The sequence below is a fragment of the Haliotis rufescens genome, unplaced genomic scaffold (genome assembly GCF_023055435.1).
Source record: "Haliotis rufescens isolate VD_foot unplaced genomic scaffold, xgHalRufe1.0.p SCAF_12, whole genome shotgun sequence".
In the NCBI taxonomy this organism is placed as follows: domain Eukaryota; kingdom Metazoa; phylum Mollusca; class Gastropoda; order Lepetellida; family Haliotidae; genus Haliotis; species Haliotis rufescens.
In genome coordinates this window covers 34,841,396-34,862,143 of record NW_025963802.1, presented here as the reverse complement: position 1 = coordinate 34,862,143, position 20,748 = coordinate 34,841,396, and positions in this window count along the sequence as shown.

The window sequence follows — 20,748 nt, the reverse complement described above, 5'->3', positions numbered from 1 at the left end:
CGCTAGCAGACAGTACAATTGTCAGAATGATTGTGTATAGTTTTGTGACTGTGCATGATTTTTCTGTCGGATGGAAATCCGCAAGTCTGAGAGGTTTGATGTTCGGCGATCTGCATTCGTATCTATGCGGGTACTGGGGAAACACGATACTCCCGTTAGCCCTGACTTGGCCCATTCATGTTTTGAACCCTACAAATCACAGGTACAGATAAACGGGTTATTAGCTAAATCAATTTCCTTCACACAGACGGTACATAGGTGAGGACCAATCCATGACAGGCCATTTTATGCTTCGTCCTGCTACAAACGCAATATTTCTGACATTTATTTGCGTTGGCCGAGGCTTGCGTAATGACCAATAGAAAGACGTTGCCGCAGAGACACCACACGTCCATTGTCAGGACTGTAACAGAAATAAAAAAACATTACAAATGGAAAATGTGACATTTGACGAAATACTTAATACTGTAAAATAGCCCTCGTTATTCACCAAATTGAAATCAATCAATTATTGCAACACACATCGATATGCTGTTGATTTTTAGCGGCAATATGATGTGGCACTTGTGGTTGTGCGTCTGTAGATGGCTGTTTCGGTGACTGTGGTTTTACTATTCCCGTTTCGCCTGTGTTTGTTTGCGTTAGTAATTCGGTGTTACTATCTGAACACCTAGAACACCTAGACCATGGTTAACTCCTTTAATACGCCAACCTTTACTCGTAAAAATATTAAATTCCTGACAAATACGCTCATTCGAGAACCTATCGTATGGATTTTTTTAGGAATTCCATGCTCGATCCTGTGGTAATGGGGCACTAATTTCTTTAAGTATACGTCTAATTTGATAGTACACGTGAAATGTTAAAACAGACTTATTTACATGTAGTTCAAATTCTGGGGCATAAAGAGATACACAACATCCTGTTGTGGCACACCATACGGCAAAGTTTAACTGGTTCTGGCAAAATTGCATTGGATTGTGTAACCAATCATGCACCATTTTATCGCTAGTTGCCGTGACCCTCTATTTTTTAAAGATATCAGGGAATTTAACCAAAAAATTAGCACCCGAGGCACTTAATTACTACAATCGACTGATTTCATATTTAAGTTGTGATATAGTATCTTTGTATATTTAATATGTATGTTACACTCCCAGGAATAACAAATGGTCAGTCTATTCAACTGCTTCACGATATCAATAACTCGGCAGGTCAACTTGAAGTCGCTATCTGCGATGTAATGTATTACCCGCGGTGGACCAATATAAGTGCTGCGAGATATAATAATCAGATAATACCAGGTGAATTAGGTTATGATAACATTTACATTATACCTGATGGGTATTACAGTGTATGCACACAAAATTATGAATGTTTAAGCCTTGGGAGTTAGTCTCGCACAAAATGAGTCGAATGGGATGCTGAGTTTAAACGCTGGAGAAAAGAGTATAATTCTTGCCCCGAACATATCAGATACATTTGGACTTGGAGGCTCAACGACAGTAATACCACCCAACACAACAGTGCATGGAATTAAATTGCCAGATTTAGTTCCCAATAAAGAGTTGTGCATCAATCGTGATCAGATAAGTATGACGGATAATATTCAACTCGAAAGTCCTTCAACTCTGCTGAAAGCTATTCCAGTCAAAGATGAAAAATACAATAGCGGTGGAACGGAATCTTTCTCATCATTACAATAAAAAAAAATTAAAGTGGGGTATTATTTCAGACCTCAAAATTTCTGTATTAGATGTAAAACACCAACCTGTAGATATAGGATACTTGAGTTTAACACTCCATATTATAAATAATCGTTGATGCATCAGGCCCTGGATCGCATAACCTTAGACAATGTAATACAATTGCGCTTTCTGATCTTGGAGACACAGAAGGATTGGGTAAACCCGGTACCGATGGCAAGTTATACGCTTTACACTTACAAGATAATGTATACAAGCGGAAAGAAGTTACATTCACGGGTAATCTAGGAGATTTAAGCGATGTCGACGTTAGTAGACTCAATAAAAACACTTAATACAATCTTACTCGCAACAATGATAATAAATGGACGATGGTCGAAGCAAAAATCGAGTGGCTACTGAAAATCGTCATTAACCCACCATATGTGATGATGGGTAAGGGACATAATTTAACTAAGATAATAAATAGTGGGGTTGTACTCGGGGCTTATATCCCCTCAAAACGAAAAACTGTTTCCCGCTCCCCTGCCAGAAAACCCAGGTCATATGTTATTGAGTCGTCCGGCAGTAAAAAATGTTAGTTTAAATTTGGTTACTGAATTCAATTATATAAAACAGAACTTGAGTGCAAACATAATCCTTCTACACTTATTATTGAAGTCTTGTTTGGGGATGCATCAGAAGATGCCTTCCAGATATTACCAGGTCTATCAATTAAATGGCTAAAGCAACACGAGCGTCGTTGTTGTAGTATTATTTATGTAGGAGCATCTCCCGTTGCAACCCTTGAGGGGGTTCCAAGTTAACAAAGGTGAAAGCATTTCTCTTACTAAGATATTTATGCCAGAATATATAATAAGGCTGATGAATACTCTCAAATCATTGAATCAAGACCAATTAAAGACTATTATATGATATAATAATATACACTATGGGTTTATATCCGGTGCTCGATGAAGCATCGGAAAAGATGGATACTGTTGATGGATTTCGATCACATCAAATAAGCGACATAAAACATAATAGAGAAGGAGAGGGAGATGAGACTTGGATTGTATAAAAAGTATCGCAGAGCTGTGAATGCTTTTGACGGAGTTTACACTGCGCTTGTAACAGCCGGCATGGGACTCGGTGTAGCCGGTGTTGATTTATTATCAACTATAATCGCCGCGCCTATCGTACTTGGCATGGAAGTAGCCGCCGGAGTCTCCGGAATAGCGACAAAATTTATTTCTCGTAAGTTGCAAAAGACAGCATTAAACATGATTATATTCGAATACTCACCGAAGCAAAGTTGAACAGCATTGAGGATAATATTTCAACAGCACTGGCTGATTGTAAGATATCCGAGGAGGAGTTTCGTTAAGTGCTGTCAGAAGTCACCAAATACAATACAATGAAGCAGGAGATTCGATCAAAATCTCGTAAGACCAGTGGTATTGGCAAAGATGAGAAAAAAAGTTCATAGAACAGGAGAGGCAACAAGCGCGTCAATTATTCCGTGCCAAAACCAAAGAACTGGTTGGAGATTAAAAAGAGATTGTTTCCTATCGTTGGAAAATACAACAATTTAGACGAATACTTACATAAGTATATAATAATGGAGAATTACAAGCCATTTAAATGGCGAGAATTACCACAGGGTATATATTACATCAGTAATGTCAAACCAACCAAATACGGTCATCAATTGTTTCTTTCCAATTTCGAAAAAGAGTATATAGTTTGGGCTCCAAGTAAAATGAATGAAGAACTTAGTAAAAATGTTGAATATCACTTTGTTCAAAATAATGGTATGCGTATGAGTAAAAATAATAAAGAATATTTTCATTACAATTTAGTTTAAAGTCATGACGATCGTTGGATCGCATCATCATTTTTGCATAAAAAACTCCATCTGTAGTAGCAGTATAGGTATATAAATCTGACTCCAGTGGAAGTGAGCCAGAATCACCATTACCTATACTACTTCGCTAGATATGTGTCTTTAATTGACTGAGTGAGTTAGGTTTGACGTCGACAGATATGTGTCTTTAATTGACTGAGTGAGTTTGGTTTGATGTCGATAGATTGGTGTCTTTAGTTGTATGGATGTGGTTAGGTTAACGTCGATTGATAATAATGGGCAATTTATATTGCGCATATTTCCACACCACTCATGGGCATGCTCAAATCGCTGTTATTAACCTGGTCACTGGATCAGTGTGCACTCAACAATCATTCTCAGCTCCCTGGGAGGTATACAACCCAAGCTGCCTGTAAGGTGCTAGAAGGTTAACAACGACATTGCCAGCCCATCCTCGTGAGTGAATGTGTTTGGTTTAACGTCGATAGATAGATAACGCAACTTTGAACATTTCCAGGTACATCCAAAGGTGCTGGCCTAATGTGGGAGGATAATCCGACATATTGCAGGTCATATGTCTACCACTGTGCTGACAGTCACGTGCACGTGGGGCAAACGAGAGGACATACTCAGGGCGTATCTGTGAATCTGGGAATAGAACACACGAAGCTAGTCTCAGGGCACACATACGATAGACAACTCTAAACAGCGAATTGTTGCGCCTGGGACAATTGTCTCATCCGTGTCCCCTATAAGATTCTCCGCTAAAAACATTTCTTAACAAATATTATTTTCGCCAATTGTGCCCTCCAAAACGTTTGGTGTTTACGCTATTCCCGTATGTGGCTCAGCAGGCAACCAAGCGTTGTAACCAAGTGTTGTAACCAAGCGTTGTAACCAAGTGTTGTAACCAAGCGTTGTAACCAAGCGTTGTAACCAAGCGTTGTAACCAAGCGTTGTAACCAAGCGTAGTAACCAAGCGTAGTAACCAAGCGCTGCAGCCAAACGTTGTAAACAAACGTTGTAAACAAGCGTTGTAACCAAGCGTTGTAACCAAGCGTTGCAGCCAAACGTTGTAACCAAACGTTGTAAACAAGCGTTGAGTCCCATCCCCCTAAACGTACTAGAATCTGTACTCTACTAAGAATGTGTTATCCCAAATATAACATTTGTTACATATGATCACTTTCTAAATGACATTGTGTGTACGATTACGATGTCAGGAAGGTCGAACTGTGCGTATGCCAATTCACGAGATAACTCCCGTAAACGAAATCACCGTGTTGCTCAAAAGGGAAGTACATTAGCTCCGAAATCTGACACAGAGAGAGGGGTGGGATGGGGTGTGAGTGTGTGTGTGTGTGGGGAGGGGGGGGGGGGGGGGGGGGGGGGGGGTTAGGGGGTCTTTACACGCAGGGAAAACAAAGGATGTGCAGAAATAGAAACTGTAACAAACGAATTAAGCTTCAATTACCTCCCGAGGCCGGTTAAACGGAACATGACCCGCCACATACATGAACTATGTAACAATTGTGTAGACATGCAATTTCGTGTTCACAGTAGACTATACTTCAAGTCTTTTTTTTATGTTTTTATGTTTATAGATTTTACTCTTAATTCAGACCTTTCAATTCGTGCTTATTTGCCGATCTACTGAATAGAAACTAAAGTAGATCCGTGGCAGTCACAGCGAATTTTCTTTACAACTCGATCTCGTCTCGGGCATATAATGGTCACTTGCTGATAACGTTGCCAAGTGTCAATACTTTTTGTGCTTCGTGTCTCGCGTTGCGCCGTGTGTTATATGAGAAGTACAGTAGATTTATAAATTCATGGCTGCATATACCAAAAAGTCCTTGGGAGATAAGATTTATGTGAGTCTGTAATGGTCCTCAACTTCCAAGCATGTGATCAAACTCAGCCGCACACATTTTATGAAGTGCGACCCTTGCTGTGACTAAGCCAAGGCGGACAAACAATGCAAGCATATGCATACCCCGTGACACCTGAGAACTGTGCACGCCCTGCGGCAGTTCAGCAGTCAGAGACCGACAGAGAGAAAGGGAAGGAGAGACAGAGAGATAAAGAGCGAAAGAGAGATACAGAAAAGGGGGTGAGAGTCACAGAGAGAGAAAGAAAGAGAGACAGAGAGTATGAGTGAGTGAGTATGGTTTTACGCCGCTTTTAGCCATATTCCAACAATATCACGGCGGGGGACACCAGAAATGGGCTTCATACATTGTACCCATGTTTTCAGTGTGACGAGCGAATGCTTTAACCACTGGGCTACCCGACCGCCTCGAGACACAGAGAAACAGAGAGAAGAGAGGAAGAGGAGGGGAGAAAGGGATAGCGAGAGATAGTGGGAGAGGATAAAGAGAAAGGGATACAGGGCGTGTGAGATGGAGGGAGAGGATAAAGAGAAAGGGATAGAGGGCGTGTGAGATGAGGGAGAGGATAAAGAGAAAGGGATAGAGGGTGTGTGAGATGAGGGAGAGGATAAAGAGAAAGGGATAGAGGGCGTGTGAGATGAGGGAGAGGATAAAGAGAAAGGGATAGAGGGCGTGTGAGATGAGGGAGAGGATAAAGAGAAAGGGATAGAGGGCGTGTGAGATGAGGGAGAGGATGAAGAGAAAGGAATAGAGGGTGTGTGAGATGGAGGGAGAGGATAAAGAGAAAGGGATAGAGGGCGTGTGAGATAGAGGGAGGGGATGAAGAGAAAGGGATAGAGGGCGTGTGAGATGAGGGAGAGGATAAAGAGAAAGGGATAGAGGGCGTGTGAGATAGAGGGAGAGGATGAAGAGAAGGGGATAGAGGGCGTGTGAGATAGAGGGAGAGGATGAAGAGAAAGGGATAGAGGGCGTGTGAGATGAGGGAGAGGAAAAAGAGAAAGGGATAGAGGGCGTGTGAGATGAGGGAGAGGATAAAGAGAAAGGGATAGAGGGCGTGTGAGATGAGGGAGAGGAAAAAGAGAAAGGAATAGAGGGCGTGTGAGATAGAGGGAGAGGATAAAGAGAAAGGGATGAAAGAGAGGGTGTGTTAGAAATACTGAATTCTGTTAATAAAAGATAAAGGCGACAAAATCATTTCCTTATATTAATCATATGAAATCCATTGTACAATTCCAACCACATCATTAGCATGTGTTTATGAATCACGATGTCCCAACAACTTGCACATGATGAGAGTTATATATTTTATATATATACATATATATTCAGTTACACTGAAGAGCTGTCATGAGACAGCGATAGTACTATGTCTGAAACTGATATAAAGAAGATGATGGACTAACGTGGACTTTATTATTTTATTATATATATATATATATATATATATATATATATATATATATATATATATATATATATATATCACCCCTGTAGGAATTTCAAGTATGAGGTCACCAAACATGGATGTCAAGTTGCTCAAAAAGTTTGTCTTAATAACATTCCACAGGAGTAAACCTTTGTTAAACATTACACAGAAGGTAACCATTGTAAAACTTTCCACAGAAAGTGTCGTATTTTTTTATTAAGTCAAAATAGGTAAGTGTTATTGTGGGATAGACATAGTACTTTGATTGTTAGGATTAAACGTCGACACTGCCGTAATAACGTTTTCGTCCTCTGTTGGAGTAATAGTTTGGAGTTCTCAGATGACTGATCTCATGAAGATGGTTTCATAATGCTATCTGAAATTAGGTTTTCTGGACTATTGTTTGTTTGTTTGTTTGTTTGTTATTTAACGCCGCACTCAGCAATATTCCAGCTATATGCGTGTTGTCTGTAAAAAAATCGAGTCTACACCAGACAATCCAGTGATTGACTTCATGAGCATCCATCCATGCAATTGGGATACGATGACATGCATCAAACAAGTCAGCGAACCTGACCACCCGATCCCGTTCGTCGCCTCTTACGGTATTGTCACCTTTTACGGCAAGTATGGGTTGCTGAAGACCTTTTCTACCCCGCATCTTCACGGGTCTTCTTGGACTACTGTGAAGTAAGATAAGTGTTTTAAGTCTTTTAGACGCTTTTCACTCATACTATCACCAGCCGCAATGGTGCAAACTCACCTGGTGGGACCATATGGAACACCAACGTCAGTGTGGTGGCTGAAAGAAAGACCAAGCAGTGATGCGTGTCCGTGTCTTTGTAATATTATAGGACAGACGCCATCCGTTCCGCCTCTGTGGTCTTGTGGTAGAGCGCTCGGCGAGCCCCGGCCGTGCCATGCCAAAAGACGTTAAAATATGGTACTTGTTGTTACCCTGCCTGGTGCTCGGCATTCAGGGGCTAAACAAGGACTGGCCAGCTCGGAGTGGGTAAACTGTGTGTGAGTTGGGTATTCATGTTAAACTGCGGCAAGGTATCTTAGTGGACTAGCACTATAAAATCGGTATTAGTCCGGACAAGTTCAAGCAGTCACATACGCACACACGTGCATGAACGTAGCTATATAATTGCAATAATCTTCGATGCGACGTTAAACCCAATTTCACCTCACCTATGACTGTTTCGTCATGAAAACCGATGCGTGTCAAGGAAGTGATGTAATGATGCAAGCTCCTGCCCACCTCCATCAGGGAGACTATACTAAGATATAGACAGCAGACACACGTGTCGCTTGTGAAACAATTTTGAACGCAATGTTCAACCTCACCTAACCTCACTTCACTTCTCTAACAGTCGCTATATGGCTGAAAAAAAGCGATGCGACGTTAACTTTTAACTCACTCACTCTTCTCTAACATTCAGCTGACACAGTACGACATGTGGGCGCTGATCAAACGTTTATGAAACATTTTACGCATTCTTCAATATTTCCTGGAACAGGCATAAATGCACCTTCTCTTCTCTTCTCACATTCGACACTATTCACACTATTCATTAAAAATTAGTGTTATTTTGTTGTATCATTCAATACATCAAACAGCAATGGAAATGTGATCAGACCTGTCACTGTTTTCATTATAAGCATTCCTACACATCCTGCACAAGTCACCAATCATAATAGCACATATTCAGCAGTCATTGTGGACATCTAAATGACCTTCTTGAAAGCAGTCGGTACATTTTGTCTTCTGTGCATTTGGGTCAATATTTAGAAATAAGAAACCCGTGAAGATCCGGGGTAGAATGTCTTCAGCAACCCATACTTGCCGTCTATGCATGTCATAAGAGGCGACTAAATCGGGTGGTCAGATTCGCTGACTTGGTTGATGCACGTCATCGATCCCAATTGCGTGGATCGATGTTGATAATGTCTGTCACTGGATTGTCTGGACCAGACTCGATTATTTACAGAGTGCGGGGTCAAACAACATGAAACTGAAACTAGAAATATGAAACTGAAGAAGATAAGAGGGCAAGAGTGGCATCGACCACTTGGATGTGTATTGCAAATGGAAGTTACATGTTCAGTGATTGTGAAATGTGTTACTTCAATGGCTGTCGAGGGAACAAAGAGTCTGGTTTAACGCTTCTTGTACAGTAGTTCAGTTATATCACGGGGTGTCAGCTTGATGAAGCCAAATGGTGATGAACTTCTAAGGCGTTTATCAAGTTGGTGAAACCCAGAAACACGGGAATGGTGACAAACCCGAGAACTGTTATCAGGGTGAAAACGGATTGGAAACAACTCTCATAGTTTCTGGCCAACCTAAGGGACGTAACCCAAGACTGCAAATTGAAGAGCCTTACCTGACTTAATAAACCTCACAAGTGTTTGTGTAACCCCATGAGTTTTTTTTTAAACGGTTGAATTCCCCCATAGAGGGCATTTGTTTAAATGTAATCCCCTGTAGTCTGGTGCACAATGATTGTAAACCCTCCCACAAGGAGTTACTAATACGGAGATCGTGATGAGTCATGCAAGTAAAGGAGCCTGCCTCTTAATTGGTTGACATTGACGGAAACGTGAGCCAGGAAAACTACCAAGAATCTGGCAAGATCCCCAAACCATTTTCTCTGATCTTGCTAGTGTTGGAATTAGCCAGGTATAGATGTAAATTACATCTGAGCACTGATTTGTTTCAAGGAGTCAGAAGAAAAGAGTGAGTGAGTGAGTGAGTTGGGTTTAACGCCGCTTTTAACAGTATTCCAGTCATATCACGGCGTGTCAGCTTAATGCGGGAGGAAAGCCCGAAGTGATGCAGGTCTCAGACGTTTACCACTTTGGTGAAACCCACGAGCACGGGTATGGTGCTGACAAACCTAGAAACATACTCGGGGCGAACCGGGATTCGAACCCACAATCAAGGGTTTCTGGCGTGCCCAAGGGACGCAACTCTGCACAGCGATTCACAGCGTCTTAGGCGACTGGGCCACCCGTGCCCCCGTCTGTTAATTAAAGTGGGCCAGTGCACACATATTTTATCACCTGTTAATTGAGGAGGGTGGGTGCAGACATATTTTATCATCTGTTAATTGGTGTGAGTTGGTGTAGAAAGATTTTATCATCTGTTAATTGGGCATGGGGGGTGCACAAACATTTTATTATCTGTTCATTGGGATGGGAGGGTGCACATATTTTATCATCTGTTAATAGGTGAGGGTGTGTGCAGGCATATTTTATCACCTGTTTATTGGGGTGATTGGGTGCACACATAGCTTATCATCTGTTAATTGGGGCAGGTGGGGGCACACATATTTTATCATCTGTTAGCAGCATTTAATGAGAGCCACCTATTACACCGATATGCGTTGAGAGTAATAGCAAGGCAGTACATTATGCGAAATACGGTAGGAGTGAGTGAGTGAGTGAGTGAGTGAGTGAGTGAGTGAGTGAGTGAGTGCGTGGCTGTCATGCTTCTGTCTTCTGATCCTTCTGTCTGCGTCATCGGTGTCACAGTTCCGAGTGAGTTTACTTGAGGAGTGATGCGGTTCTCCAGTATATTTGTGGATCCGTTAACTGCTACGGTAGATTTTGTAATAGGTGCTTGTTACAATTCATTGCGAATAAATCCGCACTTGCAATCTTGTTTTCGTCTAGAATGGCTTTCAGTATTGTCTCTGTCACATGTTGCAAGCAATGATAAAAAGGGTGTATAGTTAAATGTGCTGTTAACGTCTCTGTAAAGTATTGTGTGGAAGAAGCCCTACAGCAGACACCCATGCATAACAACACTTACTGACTTCGCCAAAAAGCACAAGTACATATAAATAGATAAAAGGAAATATGTAATGCTGTAATATCAGACATATCTTTTTTACATTGTCTCAAATGAGACGGCTGCATTTCAGTGCTCGCCTCGAATACATCCCCGGTACCTAGTTGTATAAAATAGTATGCATACAACCCCTTCGCCTGATTGTATAATTTTATATTCATACATCCACTGCCCCTTCCTGTATAATATATTGTGTATATATCCCCATTACCTACTTCTATAGTATAGTGTGTTTACATCCCAAGCTGCACCTTGTTGTATAATATAGTGTTTATACTTCCCCTGCACCTGTATAATATACTTTTATACAAATGTGTATACATCGCCTGCATCTACCTTTATAAAATAGTGTGTATTCATCCCCAGCATCTACTTGTAAAATATAGTGTGTATACATCCCCTGCACCTGCCTGTATAATATAGCGTGTATTCATCCCCTGCAACTTATTGTATAACATAGTGTGTAATCACCCTTTACCATGTACATTCCCTGTACATTGTACATTCCCTACGCCTGCTTGTATAAAATAGTGTGTACAGACCCTCCGTTCCTTGTTGTGCAAAATAGTGTGTATACATCCCCTGCACCTGCCTGTATTATATAGTGTGTATTCATCCCCTGCAACTTATTGTATAACATAGTGTGTAATCACCCTTTACCATTGTACATTCACTACGCCTGCTTGTATAAAATAGTGTGTACATACCCTCCGTTCCTTGTTGTATAATATAGTGTGTATACATCCCCTGCACCTGCCTGTATTATATAGTGTGTATTCATCCCCTGCAACTTATTGTATAATATAGTGTGTAATCACCCTTTACCATTGTACATTCACTACGCCTGCTTGTATAATATAGTGTGTACAGACCCTCCTTTCCTTGTTGTATGATATAGTGTGTATACATCCCCTGCACCTGCTTGTATAATATAGTGTGTATTCATCCCCTGCAACTTATTGTATAACATAGTGTGTAATCACCCTTTACCATTGTACATTCACTACGCCTGCTTGTATAAAATAGTGTGTACATACCCTCCGTTCCTTGTTGTATAATATAGTGTGTATACATCCCCTGCACCTGCCTGTATTATATAGTGTGTATTCATCCCCTGCAACTTATTGTATAATATAGTGTGTAATTACCCTTTACCATTGTACATTCACTACGCCTGCTTGTATAATATAGTGTGTACAGACCCTCCGTTCCTTGTTGTATGATATAGTGTGTATACATCCCCTGCACCTGCTTGTATAATATAGTGTGTATTCATCCCCTGCAACTTATTGTATAACATAGTGTGTAATCACCCTTTACCATTGTACATTCCCTACGCCTGCTTGTATAATATAGTGTGTACAGACCCTCCGTTCCTTGTTGTATAATATAGTGTGTAATCACCCCTTCACCCAGCTTAGTGCTTAATATAGTGTGCATACATCCCTCGCGCCTTCTTTTAAAATATAATGTGGGTATCTCACCTGCATCTGCTTTTATAATATAATGTGTATACATCCCCTACACCTTGTTGTGTCGAATAGATTATATACATTCTTTGCACCTGCTTGTGTGATATAGTGTGCATACATCCAGCGCACCTTCTTTTATAATATAATGTGGGTATCTCACCTGCATCTGCTTTTATAATATAATGTGTATACATCCCCTACACCTTGTTGTGTCGAATAGATTATATACATTCTTTGCACCTGCTTGTATGATATAGTGTGTATACCTCCACTCAACCCTATGGTATAATATAGTGTGTATACATCCCCCGTACCTGCTTTTATAATATACCGTGGATATCTCACCTGCCTCTGCTTGTATAATATAGTGTGTATGGACCCTCCGCTCCTTACAATATAGTGTGTATTAACCCCCGCACCTGTTGTATTATATAATTTTTGTACATTCCCTGCAAATGTTTTCCTAATTTAGTGTGTATACATTTCCTGCACCTGGTTTTAAATTATGTAATGCGGATACCTCCCCAGCGCATGCTTGTATAATAAAGTGTGTATACATCCCCTTTACCTGCTTCTATAATATAGTGTACATTCCCTGCGCCTGCGTGTATACTATAGAATCCACACCTCCATCCCACCTTGTTATATAATATGGTTTGTATACATATACTGTAACTGCTTATATAATATATTATGAATATCTCCCATGCACCTTGCTGTATACTATAGTGTGTATGCATCACCTGCAGGTGCTTGTATTTTTATAGTGTTTGTACATTCCCTGCGCCTGCTTGTATAATATAGTGTGTATAGGCCCTCCTCTCCTTGTTGTATAATATAGTGTGTATAGACTCTCCTCTCCTTGTTGTATAATATAGTGTGTATAGACCCTCCCCTCCTTGTTGTATAATATAGTGTGTATAGACCCTCCTCTCCTTGTTGTATAATATAGTGTGTATACATCCCCTATAATATAGTGTGTATAGACCCTCCTCTCCTTGTTGTATAATATAGTGTGTATACATCCCCTATAATATAGTGTGTAAAGACCCTCCTCTCCTTGTTGTATAGAATAGTGTGTATACATCCGCTGCGCCTTCTTGTTTTATATAGTGTGTATATATCCCCCTTTAATATAGTGTGTATAGACCCTCCTCTCCTTGTTGTATAATATAGTGTGTATACATCCGCTATAATATAGTGTGTATAGACCCTCCTCTCCGTGTTGTATAATATAGTGTGTATACATCCGCTATAATATAGTGTGTATAGACCCTCCTCTCGTTGCTTGTATAATATAGTGTGTATACATCCCCTATAATATAGTGTGTATAGACCCTCCTCTCCTTGTTGTATCATATAGTGTGTATACATCCGCTATAATATAGTGTGTATAGACCCTCCTCTCCTTGTTGTATAATATAGTGTGTATGCATCCCCTATAATATAGTGTATATAGACCCTCCTCTCCTTGTTGTATAATATAGTGTGTATACATCCGCTGCGCCTTCTTGTATTATATAGTGTGTATACATCCCCTATAATATAGTGTGTATAGACCCTCCTCTCCTTGTTGTATAATATAGCGTGTATACATCCCCTATAATATAGTGTGTATAGACCCTCCTCTCGTTGCTTGTATAATATAGTGTGTATACATCCCCTATAATATAGTGTGTATAGACCCTCCTCTCCTTGTTGTATAATATAGTGTGTATACATCCGCTATCATATAGTGTGTATAGACCCTCCTCTCCTTGTTGTATAATATAGTGTGTATACATCCCCTATAATATAGTGTATATAGACCCTCCTCTCCTTGTTGTATAATATAGTGTGTATACATCCGCTATAATTATAGTGTGTATAGACCCTCCTCTCCTTGTTGTATAATATAGTGTGTATACATCCGCTATAATATAGTGTGTATAGACCCTCCTCTCCTTGTTGTATAATATGGTGTGTATACATCCGCTGCACCTTCTAGTATTATATAGTGTGTATACATCCGCTATAATATAGTGTGTATAGACCCTCCTTTCCTTGTTGTATAATATAGTGTGTATACATCCGCTGCGCCTTCTTGTATTATTTAGTGTGTATACATCCTCTTCACCTGCTTGTATTATATAGTGTGTATAGACTCTCCTCTCCTTGTTGTATAATATAGTGTGTATACATCCGCTGCACCTTCTTGTATTATATAGTGTGTATACATCCCCTATAATATAGTGTGTATAGACCCTCCTCTCCTTGTTGTATAATATAGTGTGTATACATCCGCTGCGCCTTCTTGTATTTTTTAGTGTGTATACATCCTCTTCACCTGCTTGTATAATATAGTGTGTATAGACTCTCCTCTCCTTGTTGTATAATATAGTGTGTATACATCCGCTGCACCTTCTTGTATTATATAGTGTGTATACATCCCCTATAACATAGTGTGTAAAGACCCTCCTCTCCTTGTTGTATAATATAGTGTGTATACATCCGCTGCGCCTTCTTGTATTTTTTAGTGTGTATACATCCTCTTCACCTGCTTGTATAATATAGTGTGTATAGACTCTCCTCTCCTTGTTGTATAATATAGTGTGTATACATCCGCTGCGCCTTCTTGTATTATATAGTGTGTATAGACCCTCCATTCCTTGTTGTATAATATAGTGTGTATACACCCGCTATAATATAGTGTGTATAGACCCTCCTCTCCTTGTTGTATAAAATAGTGTGTATACATCCGCTGCGCCTTCTTGTATTATATAGTGTTTATACATCCCCTATAATATAGTGTGTATAGACCCTCCTCTCCTTGTTGTATAATATAGTGTGTATACATCCCCTATAATATAGTGTATATAGACCCTCCTCTTCTTGTTGTATTATATAGTGTGTATACATCCGCTGCGCCTTCTTGTATTATATAGTGTGTATACATCCGCTATAATATAGTGTGTATAGACCCTCCTCTCCTTGTTGTATAATATAGTGTGTATACATCCGCTATAATATAGTGTGTATAGACCCTCCTCTCCTTGTTGTATAATATAGTGTGTATACATCCCCTATAATATAGTGTATATAGACCCTCCTCTCCTTGTTGTATAATATAGTGTGTATACATCCGCTATAATATAGTGTGTATAGACCCTCCTCTCCTTGTTGTATAATATAGTGTGTATGCATCCCCTATAATATAGTGTATATAGACCCTCCTCTCCTTGTTGTATAATATAGTGTGTATACATCCGCTATAATATAGTGTGTATAGACCCTCCTCTCCTTGTTGTATAATATAGTGTGTATACATCCCCTATAATATAATGTATATAGACCCTCCTCTCCTTGTTGTATAATATAGTGTGTCTACATCCGCTGCGCCTTCTTGTATTATATAGTGTGTATACATCCCCTATAATATAGTGTGTATAGACCCTCCTCTCCTTGTTGTATAATATAGCGTGTATACATCCCCTATAATATAGTGTGTAAAGACCCTCCTCTCGTTGCTTGTATAATATAGTGTGTATACATCCCCTATAATATAGTGTGTATAGACCCTCCTCTCCTTGTTGTAAAATATAGTGTGTATACATCCGCTATAATATAGTGTGTATAGACCCTCCTCTCCTTGTTGTATAATATAGTGTGTATACATCCCCTATAATATAGTGTATATAGACCCTCCTCTCCTTGTTGTATAATATCGTGTGTATACATCCGCTATAATATAGTGTGTATAGACCCTCCTCTCCTTGTTGTATAATATAGTGTGTATACATCCGCTATAATATAGTGTGTATAGACCCTCCTCTCCTTGTTGTATAATATAGTGTGTATACATCCCCTATAATATAGTGTATATAGACCCTCCTCTCCTTGTTGTATAATATCGTGTGTATACATCCGCTATAATATAGTGTGTATAGACCCTCCTCTCCTTGTTGTATAATATAGTGTGTATACATCCGCTATAATATAGTGTGTATAGACCCTCCTCTCCTTGTTGTATAATATAGTGTGTATACATCCCCTATAATATAATGTATATAGACCCTCCTCTCCTTGTTGTATAATATAGTGTGTCTACATCCGCTGCGCCTTCTTGTATTATATAGTGTGTATACATCCCCTATAATATAGTGTGTATAGACCCTCCTCTCCTTGTTGTATAATATAGCGTGTATACATCCCCTATAATATAGTGTGTAAAGACCCTCCTCTCGTTGCTTGTATAATATAGTGTGTATACATCCCCTATAATATAGTGTGTATAGACCCTCCTCTCCTTGTTGTAAAATATAGTGTGTATACATCCGCTATAATATAGTGTGTATAGACCCTCCTCTCCTTGTTGTATAATATAGTGTGTATACATCCCCTATAATATAGTGTATATAGACCCTCCTCTCCTTGTTGTATAATATCGTGTGTATACATCCGCTATAATATAGTGTGTATAGACCCTCCTCTCCTTGTTGTATAATATAGTGTGTATACATCCGCTATAATATAGTGTGTATAGACCCTCCTCTCCTTGTTGTATAATATGGTGTGTTTACATCCGCTGCACCTTCTAGTATTATATAGTGTGTATACATCCGCTATAATATAGTGTGTATAGACCCTCCTCTCCTTGTTGTATAATATAGTGTGTATACATCCGCTGCGCCTTCTTGTATTTTTTAGTGTGTATACATCCTCTTCACCTGCTTGTATAATATAGTGTGTATAGACTCTCCTCTCCTTGTTGTATAATATAGTGTGTATACATCCGCTGCACCTTCTTGTATTATATAGTGTGTATACATCCCCTATAACATAGTGTGTAAAGACCCTCCTCTCCTTGTTGTATAATATAGTGTGTATACATCCGCTGCGCCTTCTTGTATTATATAGTGTGTATAGACCCTCCATTCCTTGTTGTATAATATAGTGTGTATACACCCGCTATAATATAGTGTGTATAGACCCTCCTCTCCTTGTTGTATAAAATAGTGTGTATACATCCGCTGCGCCTTCTTGTATTATATAGTGTGTATACATCCCCTATAATATAGTGTGTATAGACCCTCCTCTCCTTGTTGTATAATATAGTGTGTATACATCCCCTATAATATAGTGTATATAGACCCTCCTCTCCTTGTTGTATTATATAGTGTGTATACATCCGCTGCGCCTTCTTGTATTATATAGTGTGTATACATCCCCTATAATATAGTGTGTATAGACCCTCCTCTCCTTGTTGTATAATATAGTGTGTATACATCCGCTATAATATAGTGTGTATAGACCCTCCTCTCCTTGTTGTATAATATAGTGTGTATACATCCCCTATAATATAGTGTATATAGACCCTCCTCTCCTTGTTGTATAATATAGTGTGTATACATCCGCTATAATATAGTGTGTATAGACCCTCCTCTCCTTGTTGTATAATATAGTGTGTATACATCCGCTATAATATAGTGTGTATAGACCCTCCTCTCCTTGTTGTATAATATGGTGTGTATACATCCGCTGCACCTTCTAGTATTATATAGTGTGTATACATCCGCTATAATATAGTGTGTAAAGACCCTCCTCTCCTTGTTGTATAATATAGTATGTATACATCCGCTGCGCCTTCTTGTATTATTTAGTGTGTATACATCCTCTTCACCTGCTTGTATTATATAGTGTGTATAGACTCTCCTCTCCTTGTTGTATAATATAGTGTGTATACATCCGCTGCACCTTCTTGTATTATATAGTGTGTATAGATCCCCTATAATATAGTGTGTATAGACCCTCCTCTCCTTGTTGTATAATATAGTGTGTATACATCCGCTGCGCCTTCTTGTATTATTTAGTGTGTATACATCCTCTTCACCTGCATGTATAATATATTATGTGTACATCCCCTGCACCTGTTTGTGTAATATAGTGTGTATATATCCGCTGCGCCTTCTTGTATTATTTAGTGTGTATACATCCTCTTCACCTGCATGTATAATATATTATGTGTACATCCCCTGCACCTGTTTGTGTAATATAGTGTGTATATATCCGCTGCGCCTTCTTGTATTATTTAGTGTGTATACATCCTCTTCACCTGCATGTATAATATATTGTGTGTACATCCCCTGCACCTGTTTGTGTAATATAGTGTGTATACATCCGCTGCACCTTCTTGTATTATTTAGTGTGTATACATCCTCTTCACCTGCATGTATAATATAGTGTGTGTACATCCCCTGCACCTGTTTGTGTAATATAGTGTGTATACATCCTCTTTACCGGCACGTGTCCGCCTCCGTGGTCTTGTGGTGGAGCGTCCGCCCGGAGAGCGGAAGGTCCGGGGTTCCATCCCCGGCCGCGTCATACAAAAAGACGTTAAAAGATGGTACTTGTTGTTACCCTGTCTGGCGCTCGGCATTAAGGGGCTAAAAAAAGGACTGGTCTGCTCGGGGTCAGTATACTGTGTCTGAGTGGGGTATTCATGTTAAACTGCGGCATGGTATCTCAGTGGGCTAGCACTATAAATCGGCATCAGTGCAAGCAGCCACACACATACACTTGCATGCACGTCGCTTTATAAGTGCAATAATATTGGACGCGACGTTAAGCCCCATTTCACCTCACCTGCATGTGTAATATAGTGTGAATGGTAGTCAGTGACCAGTAGCAGGGGTAAAAGTATTATATGTCATTTATCTTAATCTGGCAATAAACATGATACAAATAATAAAAGGGGTTATCACTTATGCAATTTTTTCTCTTTTTAAATATGAGGCTTCAAAGATGGTGTAACAAAATTATCATAAGTCAAACTCAAGCTGGCTTTAGAGCAAACTATTCAAGAAAAGATCACATGTTTTCAATTCAAGCTATCATTCAAAAATACTCATGTAAGAAAAATGGAAGATTTTACTGCCTCTTTATAGATTTTGACCAAAGCTTTTAACACTGATGCATGATGCTTCAATGCAAGTCAATTGTTCATGTGGCACAAACATATGCAAATGCAAGTCAGTTGTTCACCTGAAGAAACACTGGAATATGGGCTACAAGTCAAAATAAGGAATTGCATCGGGCATCATTTCTGTTACTGATACGTCAAATGTCCTACAAATGTCTACCACGACTATTAGAAAGTTGAAGTCATCCCTCTTGTCATACAGTCTTGTGGAGAGTGTTTTGTCACTCTGAATCTTTTTGCATAGATCTAAATATGAAATAGATGAGGTGGTCTCACTCGTCTCCTATATTTCAAGTTCAGGTGGGTAAATCAGTTGAAGGGAACTGGTTATTTGATGGTTATTGAACGTTATATAAGTGCAATATTTTGGCCAGATTTACGTTGCCCATCCGAGAAGAAATTCCGATTCATATGCATGCGTAAATGTCTCACCCCTTAATTTTACTTGGATGTTATCAATGGGGAAGTCCAGCATTTCACGTATTGTTTTTCTCAGCAAACTTTCAATTTTTGACAAATTTTCCCGAACCTCTGACAATAGATACGTAACTGTGTCTGTGTTCACCAAATGTTGTAGCAAAAGCCCCATGTGTCAAGGAATGAAGATTTTTCCTTAAGTTTGTAGTGTGGGATAGTGGTGTTCAAGTTGAAAAATCAAATGTTTTGACAGAATGGAATTTGGTTCGTTTCTGAGGTTGAAAAAAGTCAAGCAAATCCTTCGAGTTTTTGAGAATCCACGTGGTATTAATTCCACTAGTCTCAAATACTTTCTGTGGCTATGAAGAACGTCCTTCCTTTATTGCATTAAGGATTATGGTTAGCCTGTGAACCTGATATGGCAGGATTTCTAGGCTGGCTGTTCTCTTGCATTGACAATTGGTCCTGTGAAGATCCGGAGTGGAATAGGTTTTCAGCAACCCATGCTTGCCGTAAAAGGGCGAGTATGCTTGATGTTAGAGGCGACTAGGGTGGTCAGGCTTGCTGACTTGGTTGATGCATGTCATCGATCCCAATTGCGTGGATCGATGCTCATGATATCAATCACTGGACTCGATTATTTACAGACCACCGCCATATACCTGGAATATTGCTGAGTGCGGCGTTAAAACAACAAACCAAACCAAACCAAGCATTGACAATTGATATATATTTGAGACAGGGATTTAGCGGTACATTTGCTTGACCCAGCAGTATATCTGTCATTGTACGGATTTTAATGGAGCTTTGGAAACCAGCACCACAAGATGTATGGACATGTCTTCTAGTTTTTGAGTCAAGTCAAAGGTTGATAGTGCTGATGCATGGTTTGGCAGATTTCTTCCTCAGTAACGATACTGGCCTTATATGGTGACTTATTTGATATGTTATTTATACCAAGTACTTGGATCAAACAATTAATGTAGTGACGCGTCAGTATATTGGTTATGTTATTTGAGGCCTTGTCAGTGAGAACAACTACAAACGTTTGAAATATAGTGGGACATTTTAAAACTGATTTTTGACTGAGAACGTTACTTAAACTTAAGGCACCAATTCCCTTGTTTGCAAATTTCAAACTTTAAGTGAGTGAGTGAGTGAGTGAGTGAGTT